Here is a 12727-nt window from a genome sequence, read left to right as displayed (position 1 = left end):
ATGTAGAACAGATTTGATGCAATTTATTTCATACTTTGAAGTAAGTGGCCCAAATATTTTGTCTGATCATTTCTGTGTGCACTTTAATCTAAAATCTTGTAAAATGTCTGAAAATGAAGATAAAACTAAAACTGATTATTCAAATATACCTTACAGTTATACATGGGAAAACAGTAAAAAGGAATTGTATATTAGTAGCTTATGTAGTAATAGTGTTATGAATGAATTTGTAAATATATGTCAAAATGTTGATGCATGATGCTGTAAGAAGCCACGAAATATATATAGATTAATCTAAGACAAATTTCTGTAATATATTAGAAGATGTATGTTATCCGTTATTTAAAAGAAATGTTACAAATAACATTAGTTCTTACATTAGAAAAAAATAATGTATATTATGATAATGATTGTAAAGATTTAAAAAAAAAACAACATATTATAGATGTCTGAATATTTGGAGAAATAATAATGTGATGAAACAAGGGCAGAAATGGTACAAGCTCGCAGTAATTATAAAAATACTATTAGGAAAAAGAAATTTATTTATGATAATAAGGTACAAACACACAGATTAGAAAATGCTAGGCTTTGTAATGCTATGTTATATTTGAAAACATTATAAGGCACTGTTTCTGAAAAAAATAAATGTAAGCTAACCACAGATGATTTTCAAAGATATTTTAAATCTTTTAATGATCCCGAGTCTGTATTTTATCAAGCTTATGAAAGTGTCTTATATTTAACAATAGATAATTAAATGAAGAATTAAATGTTCTCTGAGCTTTCTTTAGGGATTCGTATTTCACTCTATTTTATCGCCACATCAGCGTTGTTTGTGCCGTGTGGAGGCTGTAAAAAGTCGCCCCGTACATTCAATCAGGGATGTGATATTTCCGATCTTTAAAGATCGTTCAGCACGACATTATTGCTGTGCTTGTGATATTTTAGTTCTTTCTATTCGGCTTCTTTCTTGTTGGATGGTTTTCAGTATTCCTCACTTGAATACTGTTGAATCACCTTTAGGATGATGTTCATTGTAAAAAGCTACTTGGATTGCATATTGATAACTGTCTATCTTGGAAAACACATATTGACAAAACGTGTTCTAAGCTTGCTTCTAAAATATCTCTGCTGAAAAGAATTCAAATATTTCTTACACCTGAAATGAAACAATTATTTTATAACGCTTACATTGCCCCTTCTTTTGATTATGGATGTATTATTTGGTCCCAATGTAACAAATCAGATCTAAATAGAATAGCAAAATTACAAAAAAGAACTGCCAGAATTATTTTAAATAAACCCGTAAAAACAAATTCTCTTGATATGTTTCAAAATATGAAATGGTTATCTTTTCCATCTAGATGTAAATACCTTTCTGGAATTATGGTATATAAAGCGATGAATGAATTATCGCCAGCATATATTTCTAATCTAATTCCGTTATCTCAAAATAAAACTTACTTACTAAGATCAATACATAAAAAAGACATTATGCATAAACGACCTAAAACAAATTATTTGAAACGTACTTTTTATTATTCTAGTATGGAGTTATGGAGCACTATTCCTTTAAAAATAAGAAATCTTTCAAGTCTTAAATTGTTTAAATAACATTTCAAACTTTTATTATTATCTAGATAATATTATGTCTGTCTTCTTTGTTGATTAAGATTTACTGAATGTTGTAATCTTTATAATTGCTTGAATATGTCCATTGTTATCTTTATGTTTTATTGAAGGCCTTGTTGAAAATAAGATTTTGCATTATATGTGTTGTATCTAATGCTTTGATGTATTGTCTTAATAAGTTACCTTCGTTAAATAAAGAGTTTATTATTATTATTATTATTATTATTATTATTATTATTATTATTATTATTATCATAGGATATGAGACCTGTTTTTTAAAATTTGTCTTTTGACGTTATATCTGTGATATGCAGGCTTCATAACCTCAGATCCCCTTTCAAAATTCCATTTTATTTAGTTCCGCCCATTGTTTTCTCGTATAGGGCACACGCATTTGTTTACTTGGCACCATATGCTGCTTTTCATGGAATAGCACTAACGTGTTACATTGAAGGTTCCATGATAATCGCCATATGAACACATCTGCGGATGTTTCAAAATTCTAAATTTTACCAGTTCATGTTAAATGTTGAATTCTGCTTAAGCCGGTGCTAGGGGGTGTGGACGGTAGTTTGCACTTGACAGTACAGTCCATGAACAGGCTCAATCAAACCGAGCCTGCAACATTTTCAATTTTGCCGTGTTGGGCTTTCTTTAGGGATTCTTAGTTCACTCTATTTTAATATTCCTTTTACTGGTACTAAAATGTTTAATGCTTGCAAACAGTTAAATGTTGGTAAATCAGCTGGGCCGGATTATTTACTAAATGAGTTTTTTAAGTTTGGATCTGATTTTGATCACTTTTTACAGGTTAAAGTTTCTTTGTTTAATAAAATGTTTGATATAGGCTACTTTCCATTAAGTTTGGCGGAAGGTTTTTTGTACCTTTTCATAAAAAGGGGATATAGATAACTCTTATAACTATAAGGGTATTACTCTTCTTAGCATCATTGGGATTTTTTTTCACAAAAGTAATAAATGAGCGTTTAAATATATGGGCTGAAAAATACAATGTATATATAGAATTCAGAAAAAAACATGAGCACTATTGATAATGTTGGTAAGAGATGTTATTTGGTATAGATTAATTAAATTTGGAGTGAGAGGTAAAATGTTAGATATTATAAGGTCCATGTATGAGAATGTAAGATCAAGAGTAAAATACAATAATACTATTAGTGAAGAGTTTGTATATATGTTACTTGGGAGTAAGACAAGGCGAATCCCTTTCGCCGTTTTTATTTTCTTTGATATAGAAGGGTATTTTATTAATACACAATCACAAATTACGCGGATGAATATGATTTTAATCAATGAAAATGCTATTTTTAGCGATGTCGATTACCGAATACTACACAAATAAATCTGACTGCCGAGTAGTGGAATATATATAGATTCTACGTGTCGGACTGTTTGGGCGAGAAGATTTTTCGCTAAATTATTTACTTCAATTTTAAACAACAGGTTTATCCTGAACAAAATACCTCGAAATTTATAAGGATTACAAACCCGAAATGCAATGGAAGTTCTAAATTTAGTATGACTTAATTTTATTCAGGCTGTGTTTGTATAACTTCTTCGTGGTACAGGAGTAACGCGCTCGTTTTGTGTGTGAGAGGTCTGAAGTTCAAATCCCATTCGAGGTAATTTTTTTTTAAATTCTTTTTTTAAGTGTCTTTGTTAAAGAAGTAACCATGATATACAAGGATAAAGTGTAGCTGTCATAAAAAATGAACATTAATGATTTTTGATGCAACTCTAGTTATGCAAAATTCCGTATGTTGTAAACTCTGGTGCCTTGCAAGATGAATAATAGTGCATAAAAATAAACTAATACAGGAAAATACATACAGATATACAGGACGATTTAGATTACAAAGATCAGAAAATACCACAGAGCTTGCAGCCCTTTGATTTATTATAAAGGTCAATCAATTGAAATAGTTAAAAAGCTTACATATCTAGGCATTGTTTTTTTCTGTAGGCGGATCTTTTAATATGACTTTTGAAACACTTTCTGGACAAGCATTGAAGGCGTTGTATAAACTTGAAAAAAAAAGCTGATAAGATGTCCTTTTATGTCAGTTAAACATAAACTGGATTTATTTGATAAACTTGTTTTACCAATTCTTAACTATGGATCACAAATATGGGATTTACTTGATAGTCATGTATTAGAAAAAGATACATTTAAATTATTGTTGTTAGGAGTTAAAAGACAAACACAAAACAATTTTATCTATGGTGAACTTGGAAGGACATCTTTAAAAACAATGAGAGCTATTTATGTTATTAAATACTGGTTAAAAGTTGTTTAGTCAAGTAGTACAAAAATATGTCAAAGTTTTATATGATCTAATGTGTAGAGAATTTGTAGAGAAATGTAATATTTGCTTAAAACTAGAAGATGAATTTCATGTATTATTAGAATGTCCACAGTACAATGTTTTGAGAAAACAGCTCATAGATAAATATTTTTGAAAAAAAAAACAAATATACCAAAATTTATTGAATTGTTAACATCTCAAAATGAAAATATTATAAAAAAATATTATCAATTTTTATCTTTAAAATGTTTGAATTAAGAACAAATGTTGAATATTCGTAAATTATAGTAGCTATAAGAAGGTAAATGTAATGTTACTTAATTGATATCAATATGCAAAACGTGTGCTTCATTTAAACCTTGCTGTAATATGATTATTCTGCTCAAATATACAATACAATACAATACAATACAAATACTTTATTTCGCTTTAAGGCCTACGGTCCATGCAAAAACATATATACACAGAAAAAATTTACACAAAATTATAGCATGTGCACAATGTTTAAACATATACTATATAAATTTAACTGAAAATAACTTTAAAGCATTAAAAAAATTCTGGGAGTTTCTTATTTATCATTGTGTATCGAAGACATATTAATTGTTTAACTTCCTTTTTTCAAAAATGTTGCTGTACCCTTTATAAGATCATCCTTTTTTGTAGACATTAATATATTAAATTTGTTTCGGGTTGGTGCATTTAGGTACTTAATCGATAGATATAATTTTCTTAGTTCTGAATAAAAATCACAACATAGTAAAAATGAAATTCATCTTCTATTTGTTTTCTTCTAATCTTTTTTCCCTCAATATCTTTTTATGTCTAACAACCTCAATTTCAAGATTATGTGACCCTATTCTAAAATTTGAGTTTATATATCTTAATTTTCTAACGTCTAGAACATCTAAGTAACATTAATATGAGAAATTTGCCTTAAACATACCATAAAATTACAATTTTACATTAGAAGTTACAGATGAATGCCACTCTAGTTGGTATATATCTTTTAACCTATTTTATAAAGTATTTTTCTGATGTAACTGATTGACTTTCCCATACATATCCAAAACTATGACTTTGTAATTTTTTTTCTTAAAGATGTAACCCAATTGTCATGTCCCTGTATATCATCATTAAACATCATTAAATAACACTTTTTAACTAATCTATCGTTTGGCATTTTAATAATTTTTAACCAATAGTTAATACACCTCTTAATGGATATTATATAAATGGGATACCTCCCGCAGTAGCCTAATACAGCTACATTGGATGCATTTTGTTTACAACACATAAAGCGTTTGCATGCATAATATTGTACTCGTTCTGGCTCTTCAAATTTACCCATGCCCCAAATTTCAGCCCCATAAAGAAACTTAGGACATATTTTAGTATCAAACAGTTTAAGAAATACTTTCTTATTTAATTGGCCACAATCATACAATGATTTTAAGATTGATATAAAACCCTCTTAACCTTTAAACATAACTCATGTACCATTCTTTTCATAGAAAGTTGTCTTGTAAATGTTAATCCGCATTAACAACTTCAATCTGCTTGTTTTTATAAGTCCAACTTTCAATTTTAGAAAGAAAGGTACCACCATTTAAAAAAAAAACAACTATGTTTGTTTTACTTTCATTTACCTATGTTTAAATGTATCGCAAAAAATTGACAAAGTATCTAACTGTTTTTTGTAAACCAGAAACTTATCAGAAAGGAGAGCAATATCATCTGCAAACATTAATGATAATGATAACAGTTGTGTCTCAAATGCGTGTAATTGAATTCCTCTCATGCCACTATCATCTAAAATATGTTGTAATTCATCTATATAGAAAAAATAAAGAATCGGGCTGGACAGACAGCCTTGTTTTAATCCTACTGAACTTAATATGAAATCACTTATTTCATTATTACAACTAATACACGCTTTAACAGTTCTATACATACTGTGATCGGTGCTGGCGCCATCGGCAATGTGAATGAGCCCTCGAAAATATCAAAGCATGATATTTTTACTAAAATTTCTAACCTTTTTTCAGCCTTGTTTTCATCGAGGGCTCTGCAACGGAAATGTCGATGGCTCTCATTTAAACAGATCACCAAAATGTGAAAGAGCCACCGTTTAGTAGGCGTGCACATGTATTTGGAATCTTGAATCTTGTAAGAAGTGATGTGACCATACCCGTGGCACATTCAAGAACTGGTTTTATATATACATGTATAAAAAAAACATGGCAGGAGTCTAGGTCAGGTCTTGGCAGACATGTTTTAGGGTACAATGTTTATTGCACTTGATTTGTATTTGTCATGGTCTTCATAGAAAAATGTTATCTTATAAATTAAAATAGATTAAACACTGTCAAGTTCAGGCTGCAATGTAAATATTAAACAAGTGATATTTAACAAAAGGTGGCGCGATAGCTCAGTTGGTTAAACCACTGATTATCACTCCTCAGGTCCCGGGTTCGATCCTGGGTTACACCCTTGGGATTTTTCAGAGACACTTTCAATGTTTCCCACCTACCTAGAGGTGTACTGGTAAGAAATCAAGGTAATCCTCGCATGTATCAGTTCTATACAATGTACACTGGGCATGTAAAAGAACCAAGGGGGGAATAAGAGCTAGGGACTGGTTCCCGGATTCCCTTGTATGTCATAGCTGTCTCTTTAATGTATACAATGTATACCTGCTTAGAGTGATCGTAAACGATTTTAAAGCAGTTGGCATATGATGTAGAAGTAGAAGCTGATTTTACTACAGTACTTTACCTTCATCACTGAGACAAAAATGTAACTAGACACAAGAATATTTTGGCAATCTATTTTCTATAAAATTGTAATACAAACTCATTTGTCAACAGTTACAGTACAGTAGCCTTGTCATATATTACCAATAAAATGTAAAGGTGTTAAATTTCAAGGCTACTGTTCTGTACTGTAATTGTTTGCAAATGAGTTTGTAAACATGCATTAAGTGATGAGAATTGTTATATTTTTCTGGTCCTTCGGGATCATTGATGCCAGCACTATTAAGTGTTGAGAATTGTGTACCGCTCAAGCCGGTGCTAGGGGGCGTGAGGGATCTTGCACATATTCATTATCCCTCATGTACAGACTCAATCAAACCGAGTCTGCAATTCTCTTGTAATCTTGTTGTGATTAATGTTTCCGAGGGATCACTTTGTTTCCAGATTTTTATACTTCACAACAGCAGGTGTCAAGTGCTGTGTGGCAGCTGTAAAAAGTTGCCCCGTACTTCACTTCAGTGTTGTTTTATTTTTCTGGTCCTTCGGTATCATTGATGCCAGCACTATTAAGTCTTGAGAATTGAGTGCCGCTCAAGCCGGTGATGGGGGCGTGAGGGATCTTGCACATATTCATTATTCCTCATGTACAGAGTCAATCAAACCGAGTCTGCAATTCTCTTGTAATCTTGTGATTAATGCTTCCGAGGGATCATTTTGTTTCCAGATTAAAAATTTAAGATTGGTAAAAAATGTTTAATACCCCTGTATGCTGCTTTTGAAATACAATAAATAGATCTACTTTCCAAGAATGTGTCATCATTATATAAATATTGCAACACATTTATTAATATAATCCTATAATTTATGTAGTTCCATAATAAATCATATTATATTCCCAGTACTCATGAATACCATTACCATGTAGCATACAGTATTGTATCATTTATGATCCAGGCATTTTTGCTGATGAATTATTTTGTGTTGTAATTTTAGGTCATCCAACTTACAGCGAAATTTCTCAACATAATTCATTACAGTTTTAAAAGTTTTTGAATTTTAAAGAGATAACCATCCGCATGTTGAAGCCATATTCTTAAAGACCACAAGGAAACGCAAGTTTTGATACTTGTTTAAAAGAGCAGATAATTTACTTTATATGATTGTATACATATGTAAATAATCATGATGAACTGACCATTCTCAACCCTTTTTATCAAATAATGATAATGATAGATTTCCTGAATTGCAGTTGAAAACAAATGTAACTTGTTATCAATTTAGCATTTTTTAGAGATGATCATGAGATCTTAAAAATTGTTAATTTGTTTTAAAATTTAAAAGCTCTACAGGCCTACTGTAGTAAAAGGAGCTAAATTTTAAGTTTAAATTAAGAAATACTGCTGCATTGTGTTATATGCAAAATACTCTGTCATTTATGTATTGAAAATAATGTTAATATTAAAGTATATACTGTATACATAATTTTCAGGACACATAGATATTTTATCTTTTTGCCTGTGAATTGTTGGAAATGAGGCCAAATGTGTGACATCTATGCTCTATTGCAGGGATCAATTTGTATTAACTGTACAGTATTGGTCAAGATAAAAAAAACACTTCGTTTGGGTAAGCATGTAATGTTTTTATTATATCTATATTTATTCAGTATTCCATATTAAATTTTCTTTATTGGATGAAATAAAAATGAGGTGTCATCATCACAATACATGTATATAATGTAGATTTAGATTATTTTGATCATGTTAGCTACATTATATATAAACTGTAATATATTACACAAGAATTTATATGAACCCAATAGCTGTGCAATATCATACAAATATTTACTTGTAGTTTATATCTGATCAGTCAAATCATCATATAAATTCATTGTTTCATTAAGACTTATTCCCGATTTTTTTCAGGATGGCATGTGAGAAGTCAATGACTTGTCTATGTTTGACAGTATGTCAAAGGTGAATTACTGAAAAAGCGGAATACTGCAGTGGCAGATGCAATAGTTTTTTTATTTGATTATAAAACAAGTTTTTGCAAGTTTATAAATCACTTTCTACTCAAAAACTGGAAGCATAAGAGTAAACATGATTAAGGTTACCTTGTTTGGCTCAAACCCACAAACTGGGGTGAGAACTTTGCAAGACTACGTTGCCAAGTACAAAGACATAAGTGAGCTGTCATTTGCGACTTTCCATGTGTTTGCAAGAATAAGGTTTTAACATCTGCGGATGTTTCTAAATTCAAAATTTCACCTTTCTCATATTTGAATGTTGAATTCTGCTTAAGCAGGTGCTAGGGGGCGTGGACGTTAACTTGCACTTTCCATCACGTCCATGAACAGGCTCAATAAAACTGAGCCGGAAACATTGTCAATTTTGTTGTTTTTGGCATTCTTTGGGCATTCTGTATGTCTCTATTTAATAATTGTTTATTGAAATTATTTCAATTTAAGAATTTACTAATATGTTATTCATATTATACAGTTTAAAATATCTGTGCAAGCTCTTACTATTTTTGTTAAATTTCTGAAAGACCTTTAAAATTATTGTGAATATAGATATTTAATATGGTTTACTCCTATAAAATTCCATTATTTTAAATTATACAGTTTTTTTTGGCATAATTTTTGTAACCAAGGCAACCAAAAATACACCTTCTTGTAAACATTGCATTAAGGAATATATGTTTTGCATTTTATTAATTATGTATATGCCACCATGTTACAGCTATGAGCCTTATTTAAAAAACCATTTCTTTAAACAACATCTCCTCAGAAACCAATGACTGCACAGTAACCAAACTTTACAGGAATGGTCATTGGGTGGTCCCCTGCCAAAATTGTTCAAATGGTTCCGGTGTGTTGCATAAGTAGGTCACGGGGCCAGAAAAGGAGTTAAAAAATGCAAAATTAAAAAATCTTCTTGTCTGAAAGTACAAGGCCTAGAGCTTTGATATTTGGTATATGATATCACCTATAGGTCCTCTACCAAAGTTATTTAAATTATAGCCCTGGGGTCAAAAATGGCCCCGCCCCAGGGGGTCATATGTTTTCCTTATATGTATATAATAAAAACTTAAAAAATCTACTTGTCTGAAGGTATAAATTCTTAGAGCTTAGATATTTGGTATGTAATTATCACCTACAGGTCCTCTACCAAAGTTGTTCAAATTAAAGCCCTGGGGTTAAAATTGGCCCCGTCCCAGGGGTCATAGGTTTTCCTCATATGTATATAGTAAAAACTTAAAAATCTTCTTGTTTGAAGGTACAACGCTTAGAGCTTAGATATTTGGTATATAATATTATCTATAGGTCTTCTACCAAAGTTGTTCAAATTATAGCCCTGGGGTCAAAATTGGCCCCGCCCGTGCATGAGGCATTAAGCATTGTGTAGACTGGAACTCTACCAAGTTTGTATAAATTATAGCCCTGGGGTCAAAATTTAATTTAAGACCTGGTAACTTCACTTTTGTATATCACTCAGGTGAGCGCACTGGGGCCAATGGCACCCTTGTTAATATTTTTGTTGCCATGGCAACCGATTATTGTTTTATAATTATTTTATTGTTTTTATATCATTTATTACATTTTCATGCATAGATAACGTTATATTTTGTTTATTTTATTATTCATAGCTATGTTTATAAAATTTAAAATGTAATTTTTGTTGTTATGATGATATCATATAAATTAGAATACTTCGTAAAATATCAAGTATTTTTTAAAACATTATTGTTTCGAGCTATTCAACAAATGTTGTTCAACCCCAAACTGGTCAGAACTCATTCCCGAGCTCGTCACATATAACCTTATACATGTATATGTTAAAAAGACCCTATCATCACATTATGGGTAACCAATTAATTATTGTTAGCAAATTCGGGAGCTAATATTTTTTATCATGTTCTGAATAAATTGTTTAAAAATAATCACTGTTTAAGATTATCTGACTTAATTATTTTTTTGTTTTTATTTATTTTGATTTTTATACTTCACAACAGAAGGTGTCAAGAGCTGTGTGCCAGCTGTAAAAAGTTGCCCCGTACTTTACTTCAGTGTTGTTATATTTTTCTGGTCTTTCAGGATCATTGAGTACCACTCAAGCCGGTGCAAGGTGGCATGAAGGATGTTGCATTTTATCATTATTCCTCATGTACACACTCCAACCTAGTCTGCATTTTTCATGTAATTTTGTTGTGATTAATGCTTCCGAGGGATCAAACTTTATCAAGATTTTTAATAGCGTATTATAGTTGGCCATGAGATATTTACAGTGGCACAAAAGTCACATGTGTGTGTGTTTTTATTTATCTCGTGCGCACGAAATACTATGTCGTGGCCACGAGTTACTAAGTCGTGGCCACGAGTTACTAAGTCGTGGCAACGACGTGTTACACTCTTAATTGAATCTCCTTGGGGTATATAGGTGAGTGCAAAAACGGGCTACAGTCTTAATGTCTTATATACAATCTTTTTTGGTTATGTAGGTGTGTACAAAAACGGGTTGCACTCTTAAATTGAATCCATTTAAGGTATATAGATATGTGCAAAAACGGGTTAAACACTTATATACAATATTGCATTTTTAAATTTAATCTTTATAAGGTATTTATATGTGTGCAAAAACGGGTTGCACTATTAAACTGCGTGTATCAAGTTTATATAGATGTGTGCAAAAACGGTTTACACTGTTAAATTAACTCTTGTTAGGTTAATAGGTGTGTGCAAAAACGGGTTGCATTCTTAAATTTAATCTATATAAGGTATTTATACGTGTGCAAAAACGGGTTGCACTTATAAAGTGCATGTATTAAGTGTATATAGATGTGTACAAAAAAGGTTGCACTGTTAAATTAACTATTTTAGGGTATATATGTATGTGCGAAAACGTGTTACACTCTTTTATTTATTCTAATCAAAGTGTTTATGTATGTACAAAAACAGGTTGCATTTTTAAATCTAATCAATATACGTCATTTATACGTGTGCAAAAACGGGTTGCACTCTTAAATTGTATGACTCAAGTGTATATAGATCTGTACAAAAACGGGTTGCACTCTTGAATTCAATCTCTTTACGGTAAAAAGGTGTGAGCACAAACGGGTTACACTCTTATATTCAATCTTTTTTTTTTTTTTTTGGCTATATAGGTGTGTGCAAAAACGGATTACTCTTAAATTGAATCAATTCAATGTATTTATGTGTGCAAAAATGGGTAACACTCTTATGTAGAAATTATTTTGGCCATGTAGGTGTGTACAAAAACGGGTTGCACTCGGAAATTGAATCCATTTAACGTATGTATGTATGTGCAAAAACGAGTTACACTCTTAATTGAATCTCTTTGGGGTATATAGGTGTGTGCAAAAACGGTTACAGTCTTAATGTCTTATATACAATCTTTTTTGGTTATGTAGGTGTGTACAAAAACGGGTTGCACTCTTAAATTGAATCCATTTAAGGTATATAGATATATGCAAAAACGGGTTAAACACTTATATACAATATTGCATTTTTAAATTTAATCTTTATAAGGTATTTATATGTGTGCAAAAACGGGTTGCACTATTAAACTGCGTGTATCAAGTTTATATAGATGTGTGCAAAAACGGTTTACACTGTTAAATTAACTCTTGTTAGGTTAATAGGTGTGTGCAAAAACGGGTTGCATTCTTAAATTTAATCTATATAAGGTATTTATACGTGTGCAAAAAAGGGCTGCACTCTTTAAGTGCATGTATTAAGTGTGTATAGATGTGTACGAAAGCGGGTTACATTGTAAAATTAACTGCTTTTAGGGTATATATGTATGTGCAAAAACGGGTAACACTCTTTTATTTATTCTAATTAAAGTGTTTATGTGTTGCATTTTTAAATCTAATCAATATACGTCATTTATACGTGTACAAAAACGGGTTGCACTCTTAAATTGTATGTATCAAGTGTATATAGATCTGTACAAAAACGGCTGGTTATTTTTAAGGGATAACCTT

This window comes from Ruditapes philippinarum, unplaced genomic scaffold, assembly GCF_026571515.1.
Source record: "Ruditapes philippinarum isolate M1 unplaced genomic scaffold, ASM2657151v2 ctg14_1_1_1_1, whole genome shotgun sequence".
Taxonomy (NCBI): Eukaryota; Metazoa; Mollusca; class Bivalvia; order Venerida; family Veneridae; genus Ruditapes; species Ruditapes philippinarum.
This window is presented reverse-complemented; position numbering follows the sequence as displayed.